Raw genomic sequence first — 12122 nt, 5'->3', positions numbered from 1 at the left:
GTTTTCCTGGGTAGAAAGCTATTACTTTCCTAAATAGAAATCAAAGAAAAACTGGATGACTTTTCCCCACCTAGTTCTAAAATAGTTATGAGAATATTACAACTTGGACAAAATTTCTCAGTTGTGCTACCCATTTTTGTCTATTTTTGAGGATTTTTAGACTCATAATTTCTTCTTTTTCTTGACTAAAAAAGACATAATAAAGTCATAATGGCTTTTGCTTTTTTTTTGTCATTTCCTCTCATTTTTTAAGAGAAAACTCTTCTTTATATTGTTATTATGTATAGATGTTACAGTAATACTAATAATTCCCACTGAAGAAAGGGAACCATTTTTCTAGTCACTGCACAGTCCTTCGGTAATTTAAACCTGAAATCTTTCCAATTAGTGAAACAACAAGAAAGAGGACAGAAGGAAGGCCAACAATAACAAGAATGCTTCTGCCTATTCTACCTTTATGCATTTTGTGGTCACAAAATGTGGTTATTTTTCCTTAATGGAAGAAATAATCAGATTTAAACATATGAAGGAGAAGTGTCAGAAACCCTTCAAGGCATACACACATATTGCCCAAGTGATCCTGGTCTAAGCCACTTTGACTGGTAGAGATTTCTATTTTTTTTCCCTTGAAATATTTGAATCACATAAAAAAAGTGAGAGCATATAGGCATAGAATTGAAAATGTATAGGTTTAGATTTTTTTGGTCTCTTTTCTTCACATTGCACTGTGGTGACATTCTTCCTCTCTTGTGTCAGCACTTTTGGTTTTCACTGTTTGTGAAAGTTCCTCATTTTACAAATGAGTATAGTCTTTTTGCCTTGTAAAACAATGCCTATGATGAGACAATTTTTTTTTCAGGCATGAAGCAATCTGTTTTCAATTTTGAGATTGAGGGATTTTATTATCTGTTTAAAGAACACTCTCTGGTTGCTTACTTTTTTTCCTGATGCATCAATAACACTAATAAAAATGAGCAGATTAAGATTTGGCTTGCACTGTAGGAACAAACAAAAACATCTCACATGGATACTTCGTATTCAGAAATGCTGCTTTTTCTTTTCATTTTGCAGAAAGTTTCTTTTCTTTTGTAACATTTAATGGAATGCTACACCAAAAAATAAATAACAGATTTTTTTTTTTGAGAAAGAGTAAGGACTAAACACTGTGTGTCTCACATCTTCACAGAGAACTTTGTACTTGCTGAGCTTTATGAATCTAGGAAGATTCATAAAGATTTATGATCTGAGAAGATCTACAAAAGATCTGAGAAGGGCTATGAGTGGCTATTTTATCATATGGATCTTAATAGTTTTCCCGTTATCTTGTGTTCCTTCTGTTTTTTTTAGGCACCTGTTCTTGCATTATGTGCTCACTTCATAAGTGTACTGGGTTGGACTGTGGCTGCTTCACATGTAGACCATGTGTGGCAAAATGGACCTAGACTGTCAACTTTAGCATCTATTTTCTCTTCACTCAACAATTTGAGTAAAAATAGAGATTGATGAATAGAGTTTTTCCTTAACATAAGGCCTGTGGGCCTCTTAACAAAACATCTGTGAAATTAATTTTCGTGTTCAGACTAAATGTGTTGATTAAATTTCCAAATTTTTCTCTGGTCAATTAGAAAGCCACTTGTAATGTATTTTTCCCTTAACCCCCCGAGACTCTATTGATATTTTTAAGCTACTGATTATTTGGAGCAAAATTCTGCTTTTATTTAGCCTTCACAGTTCACAGTCATTTGACTAACTCTACTAAAGGTCATGCACACGTTGAGATTTCTTCCATTAAGGAGGAATGATCATCAGCCTCATCTAAACAACAGTAGTTTCTTCTTGATGAGTATATGGCTTTATGACAACTTGAAGATCCTTGCATGCATTCCAGGTGGTCAGAGGAAGTCCCTTCCTCTCTAGGACAAGGATATAGGAGAAAGTTTTGCCTTGTGACTTCCCCTGCCCAGGTTCCTGATCTCCCTGGACTCCTGCTCGCTGACCCTACAGTGGTCCAAAGCCTTTATCAGCTGCCTGTGCTAAAGCAAAATCACCTGAGTAAAGTCTGAGGTTTTATGGGTGTGAGAGATCAAAAGTCTGTTTGAAATAATGAGTTCCTAGTTTTGATACTTCAGTGCACTATTTAAAAATGTTGCTGTGCTCAGTGATTGGTTGTGTTGTGCCTCAGTACAGAGATGGCCATCAGGTAGGTCTGCACTTTGTTGCCCGACAGGGTGGCAAAAATGGCTGGCATTTGGCAGCTCAGCCAGTCTGCAAACCAGGCACTAACATTTCGGAGGAGAAGTGAAGTAGCAGCACCTTTTCTGCTGTGAGGGGCTGTTTGTAACAGCTGCAGCATAGAGACTGCTATTTAATTTACTTCTAATGGGTCAGAAGCCACTGGACACCACTGGGTGGATGCTGGAGCTCTTTACCCTTTAGCAGCTCCCATTCTCACCAGACAAATTCAGCCCATCACAGAGGGAAGGAGTAGCATTCCCACAGAAATGATGAGAAACCTGATTCAGAGGCAACTGTTCTGCCCAACTTGCAGACTACCAGTGTCTCAGCACACATAACTGGGAAAGATCCAGAAGGAATCAATTTCCACAATCCAGTGGGTGACATGAAGTGGAAAACATTCAAGGAGGGTAGAAAACAAATAAACAAACAAATAAACAAAAAAATTTCAAGAAAAGCTCTTCTTGTTTCTTATTGCCCAACAGTTTACTATGGTTATTGTTCCATTTTGGCCACAGACTTGTGACCCCTCTCATTTTATTTAGTACTGCTTTCAATTCCCTTCTTAAAACAAAACAAAACAACTCAAAGTGTTGCTAAAGCTTTGTCAAACTTATTTACTGCTGTTTTCAAGTCTTGCATGGGCTGATGTTAGTATCAATACCAGAGATGAATGGGACACCTGCTTGCACACACGCAGTGCTTGTCCACCAGTGATGTGCCTTGATTGGATACAGTATTATATGAAAAGCAAGGGTATGAGTTAAGAGGAGAATTATATTTTACAATACTCTGCATAAACAGGCAGGCTTCCAGCCTTACAATAGCACTGCTTGTGGTTTTGAAATGCTGCTAATGTGAGATGAAATAGTCCTTTCACAATCTAAATAAATACCCAGTATGTCTATACATTTATAATGCATACATACAAATGCTTACATCTACGAATACATTTATATACATGCAGTATATATCCAGAAAATTGTGATTGTGTGAATCACAGGAAAAGTACTGCCTGAACTTGTCTAAATATGTGTACAACAAGACCTTCTCCTCCATATTACTGTTTCACCACCCTTATCCTGAGAGCAGCCCAAACATGGATGTGGCACAGAGAAAGTATAACTATTTTAGGGTGCCATGCCTGCTTTTGCAGAGGTGCTGTTTACTGCTTACATGCAATTTTAAGGACTCAGGTGTACTAACACAGATCCCTTCGTTCCATAATTTGTTCTCTCTCTGATGTGAGCAACCTGTCCATCTCTGCAGAAGACCCTCACGCTGGAATACTCAAGACTGGAGGGGAGCTGAGCCATCCCTTTCCTGGACTGACTCTATGTCAGTCATTCTGTTTTGCCTACAAAATGTGAGAAAAGCCCCAGTGGGGTAAACGGGACTTGTGCTGGCGAAGGAGTGAAGCAGCCTGCAGAGATGTAGCTTTGTTCGGAGCACAAACAAAACCCTACCAGTTCATATTTCCTGGTCTCTTGAAGGTTTAACAGTCTCTAGCCAGGGTTTTGTCCCTGTGCCCAAGCTTGCCCACACCGTGTGGCTCAGCGTGGGGTTTGAGAGGCCCGTGTCCCACCCCACGGAGCCCTGAGAATACTGGCACTTCCAGAGCTGTGTGGCCACTGAGTGGAGTTTTTCTGGAAGATAGCTCAGGAAGTGGGTGCCTCAAGTCATGTACATCTTGCCTTAAGTCCCAGAGCCCTTTTTTTTTTTCTGTTCCTGACTCAATGTGTCTCAGAAGACTTCTGGTAACAACTTGCTTTTGGCTGGAGATACCATGAGAAAATAACTCCCTCAGCGCTATTTTTTTTCTGGCTCTCTCTTTCTGAGTCCCGGACAGAATTAGGAAAGCATAGTCACACCTCTCCTCCTTCAAACTGTGAATTTACTCCCAGTTGTGTCACTATTCTCTGGCATAAGACACTTTTGTCTTCTGATCACTTTGTTCCTTAACTGCCTCCTGGCCAGTGTCCCCACAGGCAGAGCCCCAGCAAGACAGCCTTTGCTTTTGCCTTAAACAGCATCTGGCCAGCAGTGTACCCTTGCCAGCAGGAACAGCCAGAAGCAATCCAGGGAAGGAGGCATTCCAGGTGCCAAAATGTATTGCTGAAGCTCTGCCAACAAATGTGAGGGTGAACTAATGGTATTCAGAAGAGTATTTGCAACTTTTGCTGGTGGCATCACAATCTGATCTCAATTACAATGAAGTAACCAGACTAGATTTGAATCTGGATTAGGCTGACCACATTTAAGTCCCTTTAAAAACTTTGCTTCTGCCACACTACTCTAATGAATCAAGTTGTCTTGCACATAAAGGCATATTATTGTCCTCCTTCTGTACTATCTTTCTATTTGTTTGTTTATTCTTGGGTTTATGCATGAAATTTTCACCAGTTAAAAATATAATAGGCTTTTAAATTGATTTAATTGAAAAGATACAATCGTCTGTGAAGACTCTTAAATTGAATTAAACCCATTTTGCTATGGACAGAGCATCAGCAATGCTAAGTTTGTCTAGTACTGCCCTGTATAAGGGTTTGTCTAAGCAATTACTTCTAATTGTGCCAGATGTTTGTAATTCTGGATTATTTTTCTGGCATTCTGGCTGAGAACTTCCTAGGTGTATATCTCACTTAGATGCTTTTGCATCTAAGCCTCTATCCAGCTGTTTTAAAGATGACATTAAAGAAAAATACATTGGCAAAAAAAATTCATTTTAGTGTTCTTTTCTCCCTTTACTTTTAAGAAGCGCTAGCACTTCCGTGCATTGGCACTAGGATTTGAAACTTGTTAGGGTAGAATCATTTTTTATGTCTGGAGTGTGTTTTCTCCATTTCCAATGAAAAGGAGATTGAATTTTGCATGCACGCCATAGCTGATTGTTAGAGTTTTGTGAGGCATTTTTCTGAGAATTATGGTTATCTGTGACCTAATCTGCCTCATCATAATTCCTCATATGATTAGACTCAGTTAAAGCTATCATACATCTGGGGTTTTGTGGACATATTCTCCTTTTTCACTTCAGAAACTTTGTCAATGCAGATTGTGAGGAATTCATATACATGCCCTGCCCAGATGGTCTGTTGCATGTGCTGTAAGTCTGATGTGCTCCAGAAGTCCTTGATTTAATGCATGAAGTAATTGTCCATAGTGTGAGGAGCGTGGTCACAATACTTGCTCAATAGGAGCTGTAAAATACAGGGGTATTTTGATCTACATAGGGAATTCTGAGCAAAATGCAGAGGTTTGGAAGCATCTGACTTTCTTAGGCAGACCAAGTGAAGAGGCTTATTTCTTACAGTGTAATTTGAATGTAAATTAAGCACAAACTTTTAATGCCACTTATGCCTGTACTATGAACATAAGCCACATCATATCTTTTCATTCAATTAATGCTGAAAATTACTGTTCCTGGATTGTCCAGTTGAAAGATGGATGGTTCCTCAAGGTGAGGAATCTTGCATCTGATGAATATTTAAGACAATCCCAGTAATGATTTTAATCTAATATGAATACAAATTAAAGAATTAACCACAATAAATGAATAGTTGGTGACTGAAATGTGATTTCCTACAAGTAAGCCTGCTATTGATGGTAGTAGCAAAGCTCTGAGCATAGAAAACATGTCAAGTGCAAAAGTAAGTGGATGAAAGTATTATCTAAGAACCCAAATCGGGACATTCCTGTGTAGGATGGCCTAAAAAATGAACAAAACAAAACGAAGATAAACCTAAAGCAGATAGTCAAAACCTGTTTGTTACCAATATCCCTGAACAGCAACATTTAAAATTACTATTGCACATGCCATTTCCCTTAGGTTTGGTTTGTGATCTCTGTGTGTGCTAATGTGCCAGAGGTGCTTATATTTTGGGAAAATTTGTGGCCTGCATTATGCAGTGAGTTAGTGGCCAGAGTGGGGGGTCCCGGGCTCATACATTTGTGGACTTATTTGTGGCTGCAATTTTCCATGTATTTTGTCCTAATACCAAATGGTCATTAAAAACTCAGAAGCTATAGAATTAGCACATAGTGCATTCCCTCACAGCTGATGACTGTCCTGGGAGACACGACAGCATGAGATTAGTGATCTTGTAGCCTACCTAAGCACTATCTCTCCTGCAAGCCCCAGTACCAAAAGCTGGCCGAGACAGGGGGCTGCATGGGGCACCAGGCACATCTCAGTGCTGGAGGTGCCTGGTTTAGGTGCTGCAAACTGTCTTAGGCCTGAGCCTGCTCTGACCTTGCAGGTTAAACAATGAAACTGGGAAACATAATTGGCTTTGCCAAGAGTAAAGCAGGCTTCTAGTCACTTGGGCTGCTGTGAGGCCTGTCCTGGGGCATGGCTTCCCCTCCTCTCTGTCATGCCATGCTGATTGCCCTCCAGGCTAGGTCCATGTTAGGATGGGTACATCATCTGAATCGCAGCCACATTTGGTCTGTCATCCAGGGATATTTTAGAAAGGGATTTCATTTTTGTTTGCACTTTTGCAGTTTTCTGTGCAAAGGCTGTTTCACTTCCATAGACATGTTTCTCATTTCTAAGACAAATTGGGATCTAATCCTCAACACTCTGTGCAGATGCAGGTAAATTTGAACTGGTCATATTTTGCTCTTCCATCTCTCTGTTCATTGCTCATTTTTCTTCCAAATCAAGTCAAACCAAGCATTTCCAGAAGTTACCTTGAAGTGAGATTTCAGTCAGAATTCCTTTTTAAGACATTTTAAAGAATTTTCATATATCATATATAGTTTTAATTTTTTAATAGAATTTCACCCATGTATCTGTTTTAGAATAATATAAAATTTCACAGTATATCTGTATATTGAATCAAATTTTCCCACAAGCTGCATGTTGATCTGGAAAAAAGGATGAGATATGTATCAGTCCATATTAAGCAGCGTTGCCACGCATAAAATAAAAGAAATGGACTCTATCAGTTATGATCATTCTTTGATGATATGTCCTCAAAAATAATATGCAGAATTGCACAATATGTCAGAGAGTTGTCACTATGTCATGAAAAAATAATGTACTGTGAAAAAGGTAAAAGCATAAATCTATATAGAAATAATAAAAAATGTGAACTATTAGAAATATCTTTTTGGGACAAAAATTATCTAGCTTTTAAAATATGTTCATGAAGAAATTTTCCTTGCAATTTATAGAATATTAGAATAACTGGTTGACTCTATTAGCCTTTTCTAACAAACTTACATTGCAAGAAAGTTTTCCAACCTGTTCTCATGTCAAGTGATTGAAAATGAAAGCAGATTTGGGCCCTATTTCTGTATGGTTTATATTAGAGATGGGCTCGAACCAAACCCACTAGATCAGAACATTCCCAGACTTTGAGGAAGTTTGGCTCTGATTTCAGTTTTAAAATTCAGTGCTGGCTCCTTTCAACAAGGAACTAAATCATCTGAGCACTGCTTTGGGAAATTTGGATTCAGATCAGTACTTTGCAGCTGCAGCTGCAGTCCTTATTGAAATCTAGAGCTTCTTGAGACCAGTCTAGGGGGGCCAGGAGAGCATGAAGCTCCCCCAGCATCACCCCTGAAGGCAGCCCAAGTTGGAGGAATAGTCACACCCAGGCTCTGCCAAGAAGATCTGGAAGTAGGAGGTACATAGTGAGCACTCACACAGTGTAGTGTATCAGTCCTCACAAGAGGGCTATGTATCCCAAATCAGCCAACACTCGGGTTAATTTTCCTGTAGTTTGTGGACTCAGTGTGAAATGAGCTGATCTTCTGCTGTTCAAGGGCTTGGTTTGTACCCTTGAATAGCAAGTCCTTTCTAACAGTTTCATTTGACACAGTTTTCACTGTTCCAGTCCCTGATGTGTAATTAAGGGCTGGGAAGGTGAGGGAGTTGATGGTCAGATTGGCTAGCAAAATTGTTAGAGGAAGCTTCCAAAATACTTGATCCTGGAAAACCTGGAGTTGTGAGTCCTGGAGAATTGTTGCTGATGCTGGTGACAGGCAAAGCAGACCTGAAGTTGGTGCTGCTGTTATACATGGTAAAGCCATTTTTACGACATTTTTCCTTGAAGTCAGTCAAAGTAGTCTAAAACGTTTCTCCCAAGTTGCCTGTGAGACTACATCAAAGCCACTGAAATGGTGAGCCTCTGCAGCAAGGACAGTAGATACTTCAAGGAGAGGAATAAATATGCCTCCCAGCCATGGTCCTGTCCTCTCTGCCCCAGCATCATGGCAGAGCTGCAGCTGCACAGGGGAGACCCTCAGTGATGGAGTTGTGAGAAACAGCATAGTGATTACCTTCAAACTCAGCATCTGTGCACAAGGAGATGAGAGGGGAACTTGGAGACTTCAGCAGGTGAAATGGACCTGTATCCTAGCTCCATTCACTGGATGACTTACCAGTTGTTCACTAGACTTCTTCACTCTTTCTGTGATATAAAGGGAGAAAAATGGGGTCTATTCCTTTGTTGCCAGAGATCTGACTTAACTGTCACAGTCCAAGCTGTTGTTCAGCTAGTAGAGCAAGTACATTTAAATTGTTGCAGAGAACCTCTGTAGTTTGTAGTTACAAACAAGTTTGTAAGTCTTGTGTGATAAGAAACATATGACATATAACCTTTCCATGAACACTATGATCCTGTTTGACCCTGAGAATTCCTGGAAACTGAGCATAGCACAGGAACAGGGCAGAAGGCACTCTTGGGTAATGGTCCCCCATATTTCTCAAACCCCACTATTATTTTTATGTCATTCTCTTGTACTCATTCTTTGTCCATTTTAACTGCTAGATTCAAGTTGTTCAGTACAGTGACTATCTTTCACTTTCTCTTTGTATGGCATTTAGGACAAAGGAGAGCCCATTTCTAGTTAATTCTTGGTGATATTATATGAAACTCTTAATGTATTATTAATATATTATTAATATATTATAATTATATATTACTCTTAATACCGCTTTTTAAAATATCTTAACACCATTCTGGTTTAAATAATGATTGTGTCAAAAGTCACTCAAGTAGGTAACTCACTGCAGTGCCATTTTTCAGAAAGAAGGAATTTGGTCTTCTCCAGTTCTTGTTTCAGACGGTTTCTTGTTCTTTATGTTAAACAATCACTCCAATTAACCCTATGGACCTCCAATATAATTGTAATCCCTTGACCTTTATGAGTCCCTAGAGTTTTATAAGGAATTGGCAGCTAGTGAATCAGTGTGGGAGAAACTGTCAGATTCTTTGAGGCAGTTGGAAGGAAACCTATTCCCCAAAAAATAATAACAAGACACCATTTGCCATCACTTGTCAAGCTCCTAACACCTAATCTGGTACAGAGCAAAGCTTTCAACAAATTCTTCAAAGGGGTTATGGTTTGGTTGGTCACTAAGTATTTTTATATAATCTCTTGTGGAAGTGTAGGATTTCCCTAAGCATGTGAGGGTGCTAACTGCTGTTACTGACTTACAGAAAGCTGTTCATGACTTTGCTGAAGGTTGATGGACCATGAAGTGCTCCTCGCTGAAGCTGGATCTGCATCTGCAAACAGACAGTGAGTTGGAGTTTTATTTTTCTATGACTGTTAAATGGTCAATGAAATAGAACATACTATATTCCATTTTCTAAACGCCTTAAATCATTTTGAAGCCCCCCCTGTACATTTTGACTTTCAAACAGGGTTAGTTATGGCTAAGAATCACATAATAATTTTTCTGGGATTCTAATCAGCTAGACTGACCTCATGTCCTAACAAACTTTAGCAAAAGCCCTTTTTACTCCTTTTCCCAGTGGGACAAACTGCATTTACCAAGCTGTTATTTTGCCATGTTAAAAAGGCCTGATACCTTTTACACTTTTATGATTCCCTCAAGAATGGAAATTACATTAAGATTTGAATGGAAGATTATCTTTACATTGTAGTCTACAGTAATTTTACAAGAGAAATCATAGATATTAGTCTGATCTCATTTTTACCAGGCTAACTGTGAAGTAAGCAAGGTACTGGAAATATGTATGTAAAAATCTTGCATAGTTAAGACCAGAATCTGCCAAAATCCTTTTTTATCCCTAGGCTGCTAGTCCTACTGTCTGGAATTCCCTTCCTATTTACTACCCTGGAATTCTGTTATTTTTACAGTATTTGAGATTTCTAGGTCTAATGCTATTGTAGTTTTATTAGGAAATAGCCTTCTGAGTAAGATCTGAGTTCAGGATTTGGCTGACACACTCCATGACTGCCAGAGTTACTGAAATTCAGCCTGATATTCTATTTATGTCAATTCTGTAGTTGTCTTTACATCTCTTTTTGGTCTTGCCTGGATAAATATGTGATTGTTTTTCCCTCTCTTCACTTATCTTTGCTTACTTTCTCCTCATATTAATATTTTTCATCATCTTTTGCAGTTTTGTGTTTGTCTGGAAGAAAACAAAGCCCTAGAGTTATGAAGATTTATGGACATGAATAAGCCTTAGATAGTTCCTTGGTCTGTTGGATTGTATGTAATTGATAAAAATTAGCTCAGCAAGGGTGATTCAGCACTGCAAAATGACTCATTTTTTTTTGAGGTTTTACAGCCTTACTGCAACATGGAGTGTATGTAATTCAAAATCAATATCAGTTTGAGATAAACACTCTCCTTATCCTTGTATATTTTGTTCTGTCTCGAGAGTCTTAAGCAGAAATACATTTTTAGCAGCTTCAACAAATTAAATAAAAATTTGGAAACAAAGACAGCCTTAAAAATCTGTCAGCAATGATTATCCTTTTGTTATTGTAGACACAGTTTCAGTTGAAAAAGAGTTCTGCAGTTATGAAAGGGTTCTGCTTTTAAGAGAGCTCATTGAAGACCATGTACATTTGCAAGTTAAATCCTCAGGGACAAGAATGCGTTCCACTGCATTTCCATCTAATGGAAACTCAGCAAAGCAGAAGTATTTCCTATCAGGTAGAATTTAACACAATCTTTTTCTTCACATTGGTGTACAGCTCCTTTGGGTGGACAGTATGAATTACAAATGTTTTATGCTTTGGAGCACATAATGTCCTGCAAGCTCTCCATGCTGAGAACCGAGGTACAGAAATTCTCACAGCCTCACAAAGCACTGACTTGCTGGCCCCAATCCCTCAAGGAGCTACGTGTGTGCTCCCATGCAGAAAGTCCCAAAGACCTGAAGGTAAGTTAATGTTTCTGATCTCTCTCTGAATAAAGGAAGAATGCTCAGCACCTTGCAGTATCACAGAAATGTAGCTTGTCGGCATGGGACCAGCCTGCTTAAACAAAGCTGTGTTAAAAGAGTAAGAAAATATAGTGTGCAGGGGCCAGAATAAACAATTAGAGATGGCTGAGAAGAAAAAGTGGTTAATTTGCTTTAATTTGCTTGTCTACCTCTTTTTTGACTTGAAAACTTCTGCACTGATATCAAAGTAAACTCAGAATGTTTGTGCTGGCACTATTACAGTTGCATCAGGTTTGGTTTTTTTTATTGTCAAGCTTGCAGCCACAAAAACCTGTACCTGTTCTGAAAATTAAGGAATATTAATAAGCATGGGTATAATTTTACTAGTTGCAAAAATTCATTGTTCTTCCATTTTCCTAGAATTTCCTGATCGTGGGATTACACCATTGAAATTTTGAAACTTGAGAGAGAGAGGAGACCAAGTGGATGGAACAGTAATGACATTGGATGTCATTGCATTCCCAGGAGACAAGAGAGACTGTGATTTTCAAATTTCCTGTCCTGCATGGGACATGTGGAATATATTAGGTTGTGTTCTCCAGGTTGTGGCAAAATTCACGGATTCCAGGCTGTTTGATAGTTTCATTTTCTCTCTGATCATAGAAGAAATTCAATTTCAGGTCCAAGAAAACAAGGAAAGGGTCCAAGGAAACAAGTCTTCAGAAGAATACA

The sequence above is a fragment of the Lepidothrix coronata genome, unplaced genomic scaffold (assembly GCF_001604755.1).
Source record: "Lepidothrix coronata isolate B3197 unplaced genomic scaffold, Lepidothrix_coronata-1.0 Scaffold70, whole genome shotgun sequence".
Taxonomy (NCBI): Eukaryota; Metazoa; Chordata; class Aves; order Passeriformes; family Pipridae; genus Lepidothrix; species Lepidothrix coronata.
This window is presented reverse-complemented; position numbering follows the sequence as displayed.